The following is a 16,177-nucleotide window of genomic DNA, read 5'->3' as shown; positions in this document are numbered from 1 at the left end:
GGGAAGTCTTCTTTGTATTTCTTTCAGTAATATCTCTTCCTTCTTTGGGTGGAGGAGAATAGTAATTTACTTAGTACCTGCTCTATGTGCCAGGCAGTATGCTAAGCACTTTGCAGCTATTACTACATTCTTCTTATGGGATCATTCCCTAGTAAGACTTTAAGACTGGTAAAGATACTTGGTTGAAAGCAACTTCTTTTTGGGGGAGGGATTGCAGGGGAGAGGAAGAGGATAGTTTTGAGTGTTTGTTCACCATTTGTTTCAGAATTTATTCCTAGCTCTTTGACATAATTTCACCTTGTATTTTTCTGTTGTATTAGACATGATAGTGACAGACAGTACTGAAGTCAGTTTAATAGACAATAAAAATCGTTAGATGTCAGTAAAATATATAGTTGATACACAAGGCCAAGAAACATAGGACATAAAGAATAATAATATCTGTGACCTATAATAAAGAATAACAATACTATGACCTATAAATATATAACTTTTTGTGTATGTGATGTTTTAAGCTTGGTTACATATATATATCTCAGTGTAATATCAGAGGTGTTCTGATTTGGGTTGATTTTGGGGTTCATAGACTCTCATCAAGGAGAGCTGGAGGCAGCTCAATGGGCGCCAAATAGAGCCCTGGTCCTGGAGACGGGAAGAATGGAATTCAGATCTTGCCTTTAATCCTTTCTAGTACTGGGACCCTGGCATGTTATTTTATATTTGTTTGCCTCATCTGTAAAATGAGGTTAATAATAACAAATAAATAGTAACAAACTAAACTAAAATCACAGAGATTTGATAATTATAACTTGTTTATGGGACTTGACTTCACGCGTGAGCTTGGAAACTTCATGGCCAGTCAATGGAAGTGATGTACTTTGAAAGGATAACTATTATAATACTTGTGTCATTTTTACCTCAATTTTGGCAGAACTTTGAAGAAACAGGAGTTCTGTAGAAGGAAGTTATTATGTGGTCAAGCAAGCGTCTAGCACCTTGTTTTGAAAGCAAAGAAAGGTAGCAGTTTCCGTTGATTAGTAGTTTATTAGCTCATCATAAACATTAGCCCTGATTATTTAAAATATGATTTTAATAATTTGTTCACTTTAGATAAGATCTATTTAGCCATTTAATCTTATGACCCTTTTAGAGATCAACTTTATATAAAGAAACATAGATATCATGAAAATATAGAAGCATACATGATAAGTATGTAGTATCTTAAGGATAGGGATTGAACCCAGGGTTTTATTAGTTTTAACTTATTAAACACGGAGAAGTGTAAGTGACTTCCCCAGGTCCACACAGCCAACATGTGTCAGAGGGAGGATCTGAACCAGCCTTGTTAGCTTTATCACCATCTTTCTTCACTCTGGCACACAGCATACATGCGGAAGGGCATGAGGAAAAGTCCTTTGGATTTCTATAAAATATCTTTCTGAAAAAATGTAAGTATAGATACCTTTTATTATATGTTTTATATCTGCGAAGTTTAAGTTACTCTGTCAGTAAACTCCATTCTTTATCATCTACGACACTGACACCTTTTATTTTACCCCTTTAAGGTTTGCAAAATACTTTCCACACAACAGCCCTATGTGGTGGTAATACTGTATTTTTCCCCTGTTTTCAAGTATGACTAGACTGAGATTAGGAGAGACTAAGTAGTTGGTTTGTGATCACATGATTAGTAGATTTAAAAGCTGAGATTCAAACCTTGGGCTCCTGACTCAGTCTGATGCTCTTTGCACTTTGCCACACTGCTGATAGTAGAAAGAAGTTGTTTGTGGAATGAAAATAATGAGTAATCCCCAAATTTCTGTTTATAACTGCAGAATATGTTTTCATACTTCAGAATTTACGCATCTAATTATTGTTGAAGTCATAACTTCCAACAAAATAATGAAATTATATTGTAAAGGTTTGGCTTAAAATAGCTAGATAGTTATTAAGCTTCCCTTTCCTTTTTTCCTGTTTAGAAGGAGTAACATGCAATGTGAGGAACCATCCAGTCTAAACTCAGCTGTAGGTTTTGCCCCAAATTGGGAAGGACCTTAGAGATTGGAGCTGATGAAGAGTATTTTGGGTTAAAAACTGTTCAATTGGATTACAGACTGAAAAAGGGATTAAAAAGGAAAGTAGATGTTCAGATAACTAATAGTAAGAGATATGAACATTAAAACAACTACAAAGTTTAATCTCATACCATGAAAGTTGACAGAGTTGTTGAGGACAGTTGTCATTGGAGGGGTGTGGGAAAACATGTACAGTAATGCTTTGGATGATCCTCATGTTTTGAATTTCTGTTCAAAATTATTCAAGGAAAGTTATAAAACTGTTCTTTTGACTCCAGCCTTTCCTCATACTGGGCATATAACTTGAAGAAGTCGGCTACAGTATGTGCCAAAATATTCATAGCAACACTTTTTTGTCCTTGCAAAGAAATAGAAACAAAGTGCATACTCGTTAGTTTGGGAGTGGTGGAAAAAACTAAGCTATATAAACACCAATGGAAGTTACAGAGAGCAGAGGATGAAACATCCTCCTGTCTTTTACAGAAAATCAGGGGTTTGCTAATACAGAACATTGTATACATTGTCAGATAGTCACTTCATCAAGATGTTTTTGCCTTATCTTTGTCACTAGGAAGGATTCATTTGGAGGGAAAAGATTTGAAATGACTGATGTAAAGATAAAAGACATCATTAAAAATTTTTTTAATGAAAAGGAGACAGTATAGAAATGTCTCATAGTTGACCTGAAATATCTCCCTTTAAGTGTCTCAATGAGAACTGAAAAAGCAGTATATGTAGTAAAATTTAAGTTGGAAAATAATTCATTTAGAGAGTTGTATTTATTTAAAAAGAGAAGTCATATATTTGAAGCTAAGCTATACTTGCAGTGATGATGGAAAACCCAAGTACTAATTTAGTAACCCAAGTGGTCTTTGCCTACTTTGACTGCCTGTTTTTCCACATGTTCCAGTATTCTCAGACCTGATTCTTTCATAATCACATTGTGGCATCTATTCTCAGCATATTCCCATCTTGTGGCATGTGATTTCGGTAGAAAGTTGGTCCTTAGTTATTTTTATAGATTCGTATGAATAAGCATGGAAAGTTGTAACTTCAGTTTGATATCACTGTGCACTTGCTGAGTGAGGCTCCCAAGCATAAAAGGCTGAATTCTCTAAACCATGATTCAGAATACTGAATCATAAAGGGGGATTTAAATCGTTGATGTACCATCTCCAGTGGCCCTACAGCCACTACAGAGAATCTGAGATCCCACCATCACATGGAAGTTCTCACTGCCATTATAAATAGAGGTCCTTGCAGCAAAGTGACATTAGCTAGGGGTCGTAGCTGGAATGAAAATGGAGTGATTCTGTTTTCTCTCTGAATGTCAGAATACATATTTTTGTCTTTTTAAAAAAAAATCATAATCCCATTAGTAGATGATCAGTTTATTTTAATCTTTTGCTTTTCATTTATATTTTTACTCAGTTGTATTTTGCCTTTCTGTGTAGCATCAATAAACATTAAATATATATTACTTGAATACTGCTAGACCCTGGGAAAAATTTTGGTAAGACATTATTCCTGCCTAATGGAGCTTATTGTCTGGTAAGAGAGTAAGAAATAAAAGAGACCACTTAATAGAAAAATATTAAATAAGTGCAATAGGTACAAAACAAAATGTTGCATGAAGTTTAAGACAGAATGAATGGTACGTGAGGGAAGTAATGTTTCAGTTATCCTTTAAAGGATGTATATAAACTCAGTAGACCAAAAAGGCAAATGAAGGGCATTCTAGGCATAGGAAATATCTTATGCAAAAGCTTGGCAGAGAGGAACTACAGGAGGTATTTGAGGGTAGAGAATGGTACAGTGTGACTGGTGCCTCTTTTTTTCTCTCTTCTGTGATGAATCTTTTGAAATTTTTGATTTTAATTAAATTTTTATGTTCTTCACTCAGCAAAATCTGCCTTTTTCTCCTCCTCACATTTGAGAAGGAAAGAAAAAGAAAACATCTTGTAAATATGTATCGTTAAGCAAAACAGATTTTTCTAGGGCCGTGTCCAAAAGAAAATTATACGTACACATATGTGTGTGTTTATATACCCATGTATGCACACATATACATTCTCTTCTCATTCTGCATTCTCCTTTCATGTCTATTAGGAGGTAAGTAACATGTTTCATCATTAGTCCTCTGGAATCATGGTTGATCATTATGCACATCAGAATTCCTAAAGTTGTTTTTCTATACAGTACTGTTGTCATTATATAAATTGTTTTCCTGGTTCTAGTCTTTTTATTCTGCATTAGTTCATATAAGTCTTTCACTTTTATCATTTCATGTAGCACAAAAGTATTTTGTAACATTTGTATACCCTAGCTTGTTCAGCCGTTCTTCGTTGATAGGCATCCGCTCAAATTCCCATCCTACGTCACCTCAAAAAAAAAGGTATAAATATTTTTGTACATTTTTTGTTTTGCTTAGAAATACCCGTCTCTTAATTTATCCTCCCTAATTTCCTTTTCCGCATTTTCCCTCCTATTTCTTTCTTGAATGAAATGTATTTTTCTCCCCAACTCTGTGTGTGTGTGAATTTTTTGACAATTTTAGATAAGAATGAGGTTCAAGTGTCAACCACTCCCCCTCCTTTTTTCTTGTTTGTATAGAACTCTACTTGTGCACCCCAATTATGTGAGATAATTCTCCCTAACTTTCCTTTTATTTCTTCCCCAATGTATTCCTTTTTTCTTTTTTCTACTCTTTTCTAACATCATTAAGACATAAAGGAACCACTCTCAGGCCTTCTCTAATTTAACTCCTTCAGTGGACTCTGATGATGATAGGGTTCATAGGGTACTCATGTATTATCTTCCCATATTTGATTTTAAGCAGTTTATTCTTGTTTAGTCCTTTATCATTGTTCATTCATGTTTACTTTTTTGTGTTTCTCTTAACTCCTGTGTTTGTATCCTGAAGTTTCTACACAGTTCTGGTCTTTTTCCTTTTCCTCAGGAATGCTTAAAAATCAACTATTTCATTAAGTCAATTTTTTCCCTCAGTATACCCAGTTTTTCTAGTTGTTATTCTTGATTGTAAGTCCATGGCCTTTGCCTTCTGAAATATTGTATTCTAAGCTCAACACATCTTCATAATGGTGGCTGTGATCCTGACTGTGGCTCCTTGGTTAACTTGAATTCATTCTTTTTGGTTACATAGAACAGTTTTCTTTGACCCAGAAGCTCTGGATTTCGACTATAATAGACTTAGGAGTTTTCATTTTGGGTTTTTTTTCAGGAGCTGACCTGTGTGTTCTTTCTGTTTTTAGTTTGCCTTCTTCTAAGAGTTCTAGACACTTTTCTTTTATGATTTCTTGAAATATGATGTCTTCTTTCTTTTCCTCATTTTGGTCCATTCCAGTTTTTAGGAAGTTTGTTCCTTGGGCAGAATTTGGTATTACTTTGCCAAGTTGTTAATCTCTTTTCCAGTTCTTTCTTCTGAAACAGATTTCTGTTCCAATTTGTTCCTATACTCATTTCATTTATAAAGACATCTTTAAACTCTTTTAAAACCTTTGCTTCATCTTTTCCAAGAGTTTTAGTTGAATTTGTGTCCAAGCTATGGTTTTCTTTGAGGCTTTGCCTCTAGATGCTTTGGAGTCATTCTCTTCTTTTGGGTTGGACCATCCTTCTCACCATAATAACTTTTTATGGTGTAATTCTTTTTTTGTATACCCATTCTCCCAGACTGCTTCCTGATTTCAGACTTGATGTTAGAGTCTGGTTCTGCATATTTCTGGAGGGAAGGTCTGGGCTAGTCTTGGTGCTGTTTTCTTGCTGTTTTGAGTGTTGTATTTTTCCAGGCTCTCAGGGACAGTGCTCCCAGAGTTGTCTGATCTAGGGCAAAATCTGATCACTGCCCCCCTTCTCTGAGCTCTGCAAGTTCCTGAGCTGGGTTTGGTTCTGAACAACAGTAGACTGCTATTGGACTTAGCTGCTACTAACCAGCTGGAAAGGTCTGTTGGGTCAGACTGACAAAACTGCAGGCTCCCCTTTGCCTTGGTATTACTGTCCCAGTTATTTCCCTGCAGGCTTCAGATTGAGCAAGAAGCTAGTACTGAAACCCTGGTCCTCTCCTCTATCCTGGATTCATGTGTCCAGAGGTGGCTTGCCAAGGTAAGGACTGGTTGTAGGCCCTACCTTGTGCAATAGCCAAGAAACAAGTTCAGAAGCAAGCAGCAGAGGTGTGGTTCAGACCGCCCCAAGAGGAGAACAGGGTCTCAATACCACCTTCTTGCTCAATCCTTGTTAGTCACATGTTTATGGATGTGTCCCTTATCTATCTCATATGGTAGTTGCATGATACCTAGCATTCATTAATCATCATAGCTTATCTCTGAGTCAGGCAGTTGCCAATTTTTTGAGTAAGATGTTGTGGGCAAGCCCACATTCTCTGTGTCAATCAACAAATACTTAGAGACTTATTACGTGCAAGGTTCCATGGTAGACATGTAAACAGGGGGTGGGATTATATGATTTCTAAGGTTCTAGCTCTCACATTCAGATTCTGAATACAAGACATAGCCCTTATCATTAAGAAATTAATCATTTGATTGGGAAAATAAGACTTAGATATAGAGAATATTAACTAGAAATATTGGACAACAAATGGTAAGTGGCAGATAGTTGTATGGACAGGAAGTGCGTTAGGAGCTCCCTGGGTGAAACCATTTCTGGACAGCTGTAGTTCTGAGAAGACTGGTTAACTTCACAGAGAAGTCAGCACTTTAACTGGGCCTTAAAGAATGGGTAGCATTTTTTTTAGGTGCAACAGAAGGGAAGGCATTCTGTTTGGGGAGTTTAGCATGATAAAATGCCATTATGGAAAGAAAATAAAATATTTAATAAATTGTTGACTATAGATTGGTTTCAACTATAGAGAAGAATTTATATTGGGAAGTGAAGTTAGGAGAAAAGTCTAAAAGCTAGGATATAATTAAGCAGAAAATCAGGATTTAATTGTTAAAAAGTTCAGAACATTGAAAGAAATGATGCAAAAGACTACATTTATACTAATGGGAAGTTACATGTTGATATTAATGTATCTTCAGAACTTCTGTTACATAATTGATTGAATAATTTTGTGGAATTTTCCATTATAAAGTCATCCCCTAATGTCTTGGGGAAACGCACACAAATTTCTGAATATCATCTAGTTGTTGTCTTTGTGAGAATTTTTTTTCATAGATTATAGAAGGAAACTTTTATTTTTTATTTCAATGTTTATTAATAATGACATTGAACAATAACCAACTAAACTTGCTTATTAGTCTACTTACTTTTACATTAGTCTAATACATGGAGGAAGGAAGACATGAAAGCTAGGAACGAGTCAGGTTATAAAAGACTTTAAATACTGGAATTTGTAGTTTATACTAGAGAGGGCAGGAGTGAGCAGAGGTCATGACCATATTATGTATAGGGAGGAAATTGGGGCTAAGTTATTTAACTGGAGTGTAGAGGGAAGTATTTAATTAAGACAAAGTTGAAAGATAAGGCAATACCAAATTGTAAAGAGTTTTGAAAGCCAGAAGGAAATTTATGCTTTATTCAGGGAAGCTACTTAAGATTTTCAGGGTTGTCCCCCAGGTTCTTCCAGGTAAAGCATCCTGAGTTCCCACTACGACTTCAAAGACCCTTTGCCATCAAAGTTGCCCTTCTCTGGTCACACTAAATGTCAGTTTCTAAAATGTCATGTCCAGCAGTAAACATATAACACTCCTGATGTGGTCTGACCTGAGAAAAATACAGAGGAGCTATCGCTTCCTTGTTCCTACCATAGTAAAAATGAGCCCAGATAGTTTGAGAAAATCCTTTGACATTTTGAGTTAATTATAATCCCTTTCTGCTCCTGCCCTACCTAGTAATAGTAAACAACTTTTGCAATGTAATATGATGGGAAACAATTATGGAAAATATATCAGTAAAACAATAAACTTTCTACCTTGCAGTTTCTATCAGAGTTCCCCAAATTCTTTGCTAAGCTAAATAAGCTGCTTTTTTTCTGAAAGTATTTGCCTCCAAAATGAATTAAATTGGTCTTTTATGGCAAGATCCTCCCATGTTTTAGAAATTTGGGAATACTATAATTAGAGACCATTATTGATGGAGACATCATAATGATTACTTCATTAAACATTTGGTAAGTTTCCATTACCCTTAACAAAAGTGATGATCACTAGCACTAGCTTTGAGAAGCTTACCATCTAATACAGTGTTGAGGTGTTTGTCAGAGGTACATGGAGCAGAAAAATTAGGCTAAAGATTTTGGGGGTAGTGTTATTTTTTTTTTAAATGACTTAGATTCATTTTTGTTTTTATCTCACCTTTATATCTAAATATATTCTTCCTTGCCCATTTTTGTATCCCCAGTGCTCAGCACTGTGCCTGGCACATGTAACAGGCCCTTATATTGACTAATTCCCTTTTCTGTCTAGCAAACCATCCCTCATAACAAAAATGGGAAGAAAACACTTTTAACATAACCAGTCAGCACCTGACAGTGTTGATGACATGCAGATGTTTGATAATTCTTTGGTGACTATTCTTGAATGTACTATGTTAATATTGAATGATGAGACCTTTAGGAGCAGCATGAAGATAAATACATTAAAGAGGATGAGGAAGGAGGCAGTATTGAAACCATGGGACAAAATAAAATTCTGAAAGCATGATAAATTTAAGTCAACCAAAATATCTTTTACTAACTTTTGTGATTTTGGGGGGTTTTTTGTTTTGCTTTTTAAAATTTCAATTTTATTTTCCATTCCAGATTTTCTTCCCCTCTACTCTTCTTATTTTTTAAAAAAGAAACCCATTACAAATATGTATAATTGTGCAAAATAAATTCCCATGTTAGCAGTGTCTAAAAGAAAGAAAGAAAAAGGAAGAGAAGAAAATGTTTGCGCTCTGAGGTCTTCTGTTCTTTATCTGTAGTTAGAATGCATGCTACATCATGAATTCTTTGGAATTGTGGTTAGCCATTGTATTGATCAGAGTTATTAAATATTTCAAAGTATTATCTTTACAATATTGCTCATCTTATATAAATTGTTTTCTTCGTTCTGTTTATTTCATTTTGTACCAGCCAGTTCATACAAATTTTTCTGGTTTTTCTGAAGACATTCCATTCATTATTTCTTACAGCACAATAGTATTCCATCATAATTATATGCCATAACTTGTTGAGACATTGTCTAATTGATGGGCATCCTCTCAGTTTCTAGTTCTTTGCCACCACAAATAGCTGCTGTAAATATTTTTGATAATATGGTTCCTTTCCCTCTTTTCTTAGATTTTTTGGGAGTATAAACACTGTATTGCCAGGTCAGAGGGCATGCACAGTTTAATAGCTTTTTTAACATAGTTCCAAATTGCTTTCCAGAGTGGTTAGACTAGTTCATAATTCCACTAGCCATATATTAGTGTACTTGTTTTCTCATGGCCATTCCAGCATTTGTCATTTGCCTTTTTTGTCATGTTAACCAATCAGATGGGCATGAGGTGGTACCTCAGGATTGTTTTGATTTACATTTCTTTAATTATTAGGGGTTTAGAGCATTTTCCCCCCACAAATTTTGTTATGTTGTCTCATTGTCATTCTGTCTAGTGAAATTGATTGTTTCTATTATTTTTTGTTTGACCTACTCATTCTTTAGGATTAAGCTATTTAGTTTCTAGTTAGTTTTTAGTCTTTGTTTCAGACACTTTATTTAATTTATTTTTATTTCATTGTGGTCAAAAAAAATATTTCTGCTATTCTGCATTTGGTTGTTTTTTTTTATTCTGATAGTTTTTGTCAGTGTGCTGCTCACAGTTGAGAAAGGAGTAATTTTTTTTCAGTTTTGTACTTCTTTTTCACTGTGAATTCTTGGTTTTTCTAATAAGAATTTGAAATCCTAATAAGAAATTTCTAATAAGAATGTGGTACATTCTCTCATCTTTGTTGACGGGGTCTGGGGAGCAAGCTAAATTCTAGTGCTTTGCCTTTGTGGCTCCCCTTCTTATTGGACTGCTTATTGATTTAAACCTAGAATAAAGATGTTTGTATTTTTCAAAAACATTTTTAAAATTCTGAACTTAAAAAAGGAGTATTTTTTCAAAGCAGGATACAAAAGGATGATTGTACATGAAACTGAATCTGTTCCATCCCATTTTTTAAAAAAGTTATTAAGTTTATTTACATTTTAAAATTAATATGCAATATACCCTTTTGATATTACTTGTATTACATGATTTTTTATTGAACTCATGAGATTTTGAAATATATTCTTTATTCTTTGTTAGGAAATCAACTTTTATCACATTGGCTCTCAAGGGAACCTTTGGCAAATTTTTTTCCAAATACATCCAGTAGGTTTTCAATGGTGCTTAAATTGGGCAAGGCCCTAGGTCATTGAAGTATGATTATTTATGTCACTTAGATCAATAATCAAGCAGAGACTTTAACCCAGCTCTTCTTGGCACAGAGGCCAGCCTTCCCAACCACAGCAGCTTCTCCCCTCCTTTTCCTTCTCCTCTTCTTCTTCATGTTCATGATTATCATTACTAATGTAAGTATAATTTTTATTATTAATCCTCAGTTCAGCATTGTCTCTGCCCAGAAGACAAAAATGAAGTAAACCACCTCAAATTTGGTTTTCCCTGCATAACAAGGATGTTGCCCTGCCATTGGATGGCTCGGTGTCATGTTACGGTTATCTGTATTAAATCCCAATACCAAGGCATGTGCAAATCAACAGATCAGAAGCATTTATTAAATCCCTACCATGTGCCAGGCTCTGTGCCTTGCATTGAAATATAAAGAATGAAATATTTACTGATCTTAAAGAGCTTATATACAATCAGTGGAGATAACAGGTACATTTCTAAATATAGAAAGAATAAAACTACAAAATACTAATTAGGAAGAGAGGTCACTGGCAGTTGAGAGGACCCAGAGAGGCTTTACGCAGGTATAAAGTGCTGCTTGTACAGCCCACTGAAAGAAGAAAGGATTTCTAAGAGACAGATTTGCATGGGGACATGTATTCTGGTTCTAGGGAATGGGTTGTGCAGCAACCTGGAGATGGGAGAGCCAGTGCTTCATGTGACTGTTGGCAGGAAGGTCAGCTCAGTGGCTTCCAAGTGTGGGAAGAAGAGGGATGTATAATGAGGTTAGAAAGATGACTTGGGGCCAGTTTGTGAGAGGCTTTAAAAATCGTGTTGAAGAATTTTTATTTCATCCTAGAGTATGGGGAACCACTGGAATGTAATATAGGGGAGTGATTTAGTTTCTAATATCCATTGTATAAGATACCATTCCATTAGAATATTTGCTTCTAGAGTGGAGGGACCTTATCTTTTGTCTTTCTTTATATCCTTAGTTTACTGCCTGTTACACAGTAAATGCTGAATAAACTCTTCTTGACTGACTCCATTTTTTAAAAAGTACATAATAAACAACACATTACTTTAAAAACTGTCCCTTTTCATGTCACCTTTTAAACTTCCTTCTGTACTAGGAAGTTTTAACTATTTCCTTCATCCTTTTCTTTTTTGGGAGGAGAGATAGAGGAAAATAATATTGTTATCTCCCCACCTGTATCTCCTCTATTTTCATTTTGCACTCTGGTTCTAATAGGTTTGTGTCATTTCCATTTATGATTTATTGAAATATAGTGTCCAGCCTTTTAATTTTTTAGTTATGGTTTTCTGGGAGTCCTTTGAGTCTTAGATTATTTCCCCTTAATTTATTTTTCAAGTCAGTTGTTTCTGATAAACATTTTTATGTCTGTTGATAAGCATCAAAATGATAAGTGATACATTTTCATTTAAAAATTTTTATTTTGTTCTAATATTTCTAGTTCTATGGAGTCATTGATTTCCATTCATTCTAACTTGGTTATCTACCACTTTACCTTCTGATGTGTAATTGATTTCCTTTGTAATTTATTTTATTTTATAGATTTAGAAACATTCTCAGAAGGGATCTATGCACTTCACTAATGTCCATGACACAGAAAATGGCAACTCTATTCATGTAGTCCTCGTAGAAAATCCATTTTTTCCTTTGAATCTATTTGTAGTTATTACATAGTTTATTTTTTCCTTCTTGGTTGGATTTTTTTGTTATCTGCATTTGTAATAATTTTTAAAGTGTTTTTTTACAATGTACAAAAATTTTCTATATTCTATCCCCTTTCCCAGTTGAAAAAATTAAAAAATAAACCCTTGTAAAAAATATGGCATATAGGAAGCCAAATTCCTACATTAAGTATGTATAAAAAGTATACTTTTCAGTCTCTCAGTAATTCTTTTCAATATTTTTAAATTTAATATTTTATTTTTCTCCAATTACGTGTAAAAGCAACTTTTAACTTTGTTTTTTAAATTTTGAGTTCCAAATTCTCTTCCTCCTTTTTCCCCCTACCTTCTCCCTGAGAAGACAAGCAATTTTATATAGATTATCCATGTGCAGTTGTGTAAAACAGTAATTCATCTTGAACAGATTTTATTGTTGTCATTTGTTTCATGTTGACATCATTTCTCCCACTCTCCCCATCTCTAGTCATCCCATATAGTGATTTTTTTTTTTTTTTAAGGAGAACAGGTCAGCAAATTGAAGAAGTCTGAAAATATGTGCAGTGTCTCAAAGCTGTGGACCTCTCACTTAAGCAAAGGAGTGAACTGGGGATATCTTCTTATCTCTCTTCTTTGGCACTGTATTTGTTCTTTGTAATTTTTGCCTCATTTACTTTTGATTGTTTTGTACTTTTCATTTCCTTTCACATTTTTGTAGTTATTCTGTGTTTTGTCTTCTGTACTCACCTTACTTCGCTCTGCAGCAGATCATACCAATCTTTCCATGTCTGCAGTAGTGGTTGGCGTCTTCTTTGGTTTATGGCTTGTTCCTTTCTCCAGTCCTAGTTCCTGAATTAGAGATTTCTTAGGACTATTCCCCTTTTTCTCTCCCCTCCCTCTAGCTGCTCTTTGGGATGAAGTAATTAGTCCTTTTTTGTTTCAACCTAGGTCACCTGGGTTCCTGTGTTAATCTCTAAGACCTAGGGTTAAACTCCTTCCTCAATGGTTCTTTGAGGTTCAAAACACTGGAAAACCCTCTTTAGGATCCTCTGGTTCATCTCAGGACATATAATGTTAGAGACTTTGGAGCCTTAAGTACTGCCATAATGGTATGTGTACCACATTTGTTGCTGCTGCAGGTGGCTTTCAAAGTCCACACTGTAGTTTTCTCATGGCAGCTCTTTACTTTTGCTTTATTTGGTTACAAAGGCCTTGCAGACTATCTCTGGTCACACTGAAAGGCTGATGTTTTGTATAACTGCACTAGGGCTGGTTTTATTTTGGTGGGCACACTTTCCTATAGTCTGTGGTCTTCTGGTTGATTTTTGTGTGGTTGTTGGGTGGAGGAAGTCATTTATCATAATTGTTTATTCAATTTCTTGATCATTAACTGGTCTGATGTGATCTTTAGTTTCTTTTTTTTACTGGAGTAGATGTTTGAGAACTGGACTGTCATCGTGGTTAAGATGTTTCCCTGTATGTTGAGTAGATTGTGAATGGGCAGGCTAGACAGTTTATAACAAGACCTGCACGTCTAAGATATGTTAGAATTTCAACTTTAGAGTACATGTCCTTTTGTCTGTTTTAATTTGTTTTGTTTTAAGAAAATTTTAAATGAAACTGAAGAAGAGACCTTTGGTTCCTAAACTTGGCAAAGGTAGAGAAGGGAACAACAGGTTTTTATTTTGCAAGATGAGATGCAACTCAGTTTGGTGCAGTTAAAAAAATGCTGGGTTTGAGAAAAATTGTCTGGGTTAAAATTCTAGCTTTGCCACTTACTTTATGTTTCAACCTTAGGCAAGTCTTCTCTGGTCCATTTTCTCATATGTAAATGAAAATTGACTAGACAATTTCACAGGTCCCCTTAATTTCTGGTTCTATGACCCTCTGAAATCAGTTAAATAATGCAATGTTTCCCAGGGACAGTAGAAAGGAATCTTTGCTAAGGGAAACAAACCTGAAATATTACAAAGAACACTTGTGTCAGGTTGATATTCAGAGGGAAAAGTGATTATATTAAAAGGTGCATATGGGGGTCAGAGTACTGTCTACAAACTGTCCCAAGTCTCCCTGTCCAGAAGATGGCCTTACCAGAATACTTATTCTCTTTAGCTATCAATCTTTATTTCTCTTCCTTTTCATAGCCCCAATCCTAGGAAAAGCCATGTGTAATTATTGCCTGTATTTCTTCTCTTCTCACTTGTTTCTTAGCTGTCTACAGTCTGACTTCTCATCTCATCTTATCAGAACTGTTCCCCAAAGTTAAAGTGATCTCTTAATTCCAGATCTGATAGTCTTTTCTCAGTCCTCATCCTTCTTAGTCTTTCTGTAGCATTTGACATTAGTGACCATTCTTTCAGGTTTTCATGACACTGTGCTCTTTTGTTTCTTCTCTTGCCTGTCTCTGATTCCCTGATTCCCTGAAAGCTATTTATGGACCAAAAACCTATGGTGCATCACAACAGTGTTGATGGAGCCACATTGATTAGTGATAAGGACATGATCCTATGGGCAGAACACTTCCATAGTGTTCTCAACAGACCATCATCAATCAATGCTGAGGTCATTGACCATTTACCTCAGGTTGAAGTGAATCCTTCCTTAGCTGAACTTCCAACTGAAGAAGAGGTTTTGAGGGCCATCAGGCTACTTTCATGTGGCAAAGCACCTGGTGCTGATTTTATTCCAGCTGAGATTTACAAGGCAGGGGGACCATTACTCATACAAAAGCTGAATGAAATTTTCCAGGTTATATGACAAGAGGAAGTTATCCTCCAAGAGTTCAAGGATGCCTCCATTGTCCATCTCTGTAAAGGTAAAGGGAATAGATTGTCCTGTGACAGTCATGGGGGGAGGGTCTCTCTCTTAGTCACTGCTGGCAGAATTCTTGCTAGAGTCCTCCTTAATAGGCTGATCCTTCACCTGGAAGATGGTCATATACCTAAGAGCCAGTGTGACTTCACAGAGGGCCGAGGAACAGTTGATATGGTATTTGCTGCCCAACAACTCCAGGAGAAATGCAGGAGCAGAATAGAGGTCTGTATACAACGTTTGTAGATCTGACCAAGGCCTTTGACAGTGTAAGTCGTGAGGGCTTATGGAAAATTATGTCAAAATTTGGTTTCCTGGAGAAGTTCATCAATATTGTACATCAGTTTCATGATGGCATGTTTGCCCAGGTTCTGGATATTGGACAATGCTCTCCTGCCTTCCCAGTCATTACTGGAGTGGAAAAGGGCTGTGTGCTTGCTCCCATGCTTTTTAGCATGATGGTTTCAGCCATGTTATCAAATGCTTTCAATGAGGATGAACACGGCACCAAGGTCAACTACCATACTCGTGGTAAGTTCTTCAATTTGAAAAGGCTACAAGCCAAGACCAAAGTGGAGGGCGTGTTGGTGCATGATTTTCTGTTTGCAAATGATTGTGCACTCAATGCAGCTTCTGAAGCTGAGATGCAACAAAGTAGGGATCAAGTCTTTGTTGCTTGTGCTAATTTTGGCCTAATAATTAACACCAAGAAAACACAGGTGCTCCATCAGCCACCACCACACCATTCGTACATGGAACCATCGGTTACAACAAATAGAGAAGTTTTGAATGCTGTGGATAAGCTCACTTACCTTAGTAGTGTACTTTCCAGGGATGTACACATTGACAATGAGGTTGGTGCATGCATTGCCAGAGCTAGCTCAGTGTTTGGGAGGCTCTGAAGAAAAGTTCTGGAGAGAAGAGGTATTAGACTCACTACTAAACTGAAGGTCTACAGAGCCATTATGCTGACCTCATTGTTGCATGCCTGTGAAACGTGGACAGTCTACCAGCTCCATGCCAGGAAACTGAATCACTTCCACTTGAACTGTCTTAGGAAGATTCTAAGGATCACCTGACAGGATAAGGTACCAGACACTGAAGTCCTTGCTTGAGCTGAACTGCCAGACATTCAAAATAGTGCTTCAGAGAGCGCAACTCCAATGGGCTGGCCATGTTGTTTGACTGCAAAATATATGCTTGCTAAAAAGACTATTTTATGGAGA

General features: G+C 35.9%; 1 protein-coding gene and 1 long non-coding RNA gene across 4 annotated transcripts in view; both read left to right on the top strand.

Annotated features, from left to right (window-relative positions):
• IDE (insulin degrading enzyme) overlaps window positions 1-16,177 on the top strand; it is a 104,710-nt gene that overhangs the window by 28,269 nt on the left and 60,264 nt on the right. The window lies entirely within an intron of this gene.
• On the top strand, window positions 929-4,473 carry LOC140514840 (uncharacterized). The gene is made up of 3 exons (XR_011970745.1): window positions 929-1,017; window positions 1,384-1,448; window positions 4,402-4,473. It is a non-coding gene; the product is annotated as an uncharacterized lncRNA (long non-coding RNA).

The sequence above is a fragment of the Notamacropus eugenii genome, chromosome 1 (assembly GCF_028372415.1).
Source record: "Notamacropus eugenii isolate mMacEug1 chromosome 1, mMacEug1.pri_v2, whole genome shotgun sequence".
In the NCBI taxonomy this organism is placed as follows: Eukaryota; Metazoa; Chordata; class Mammalia; order Diprotodontia; family Macropodidae; genus Notamacropus; species Notamacropus eugenii.
Note: the sequence above shows the minus strand (reverse complement) of the source record. Positions and strands in the feature narration are given on the sequence as shown.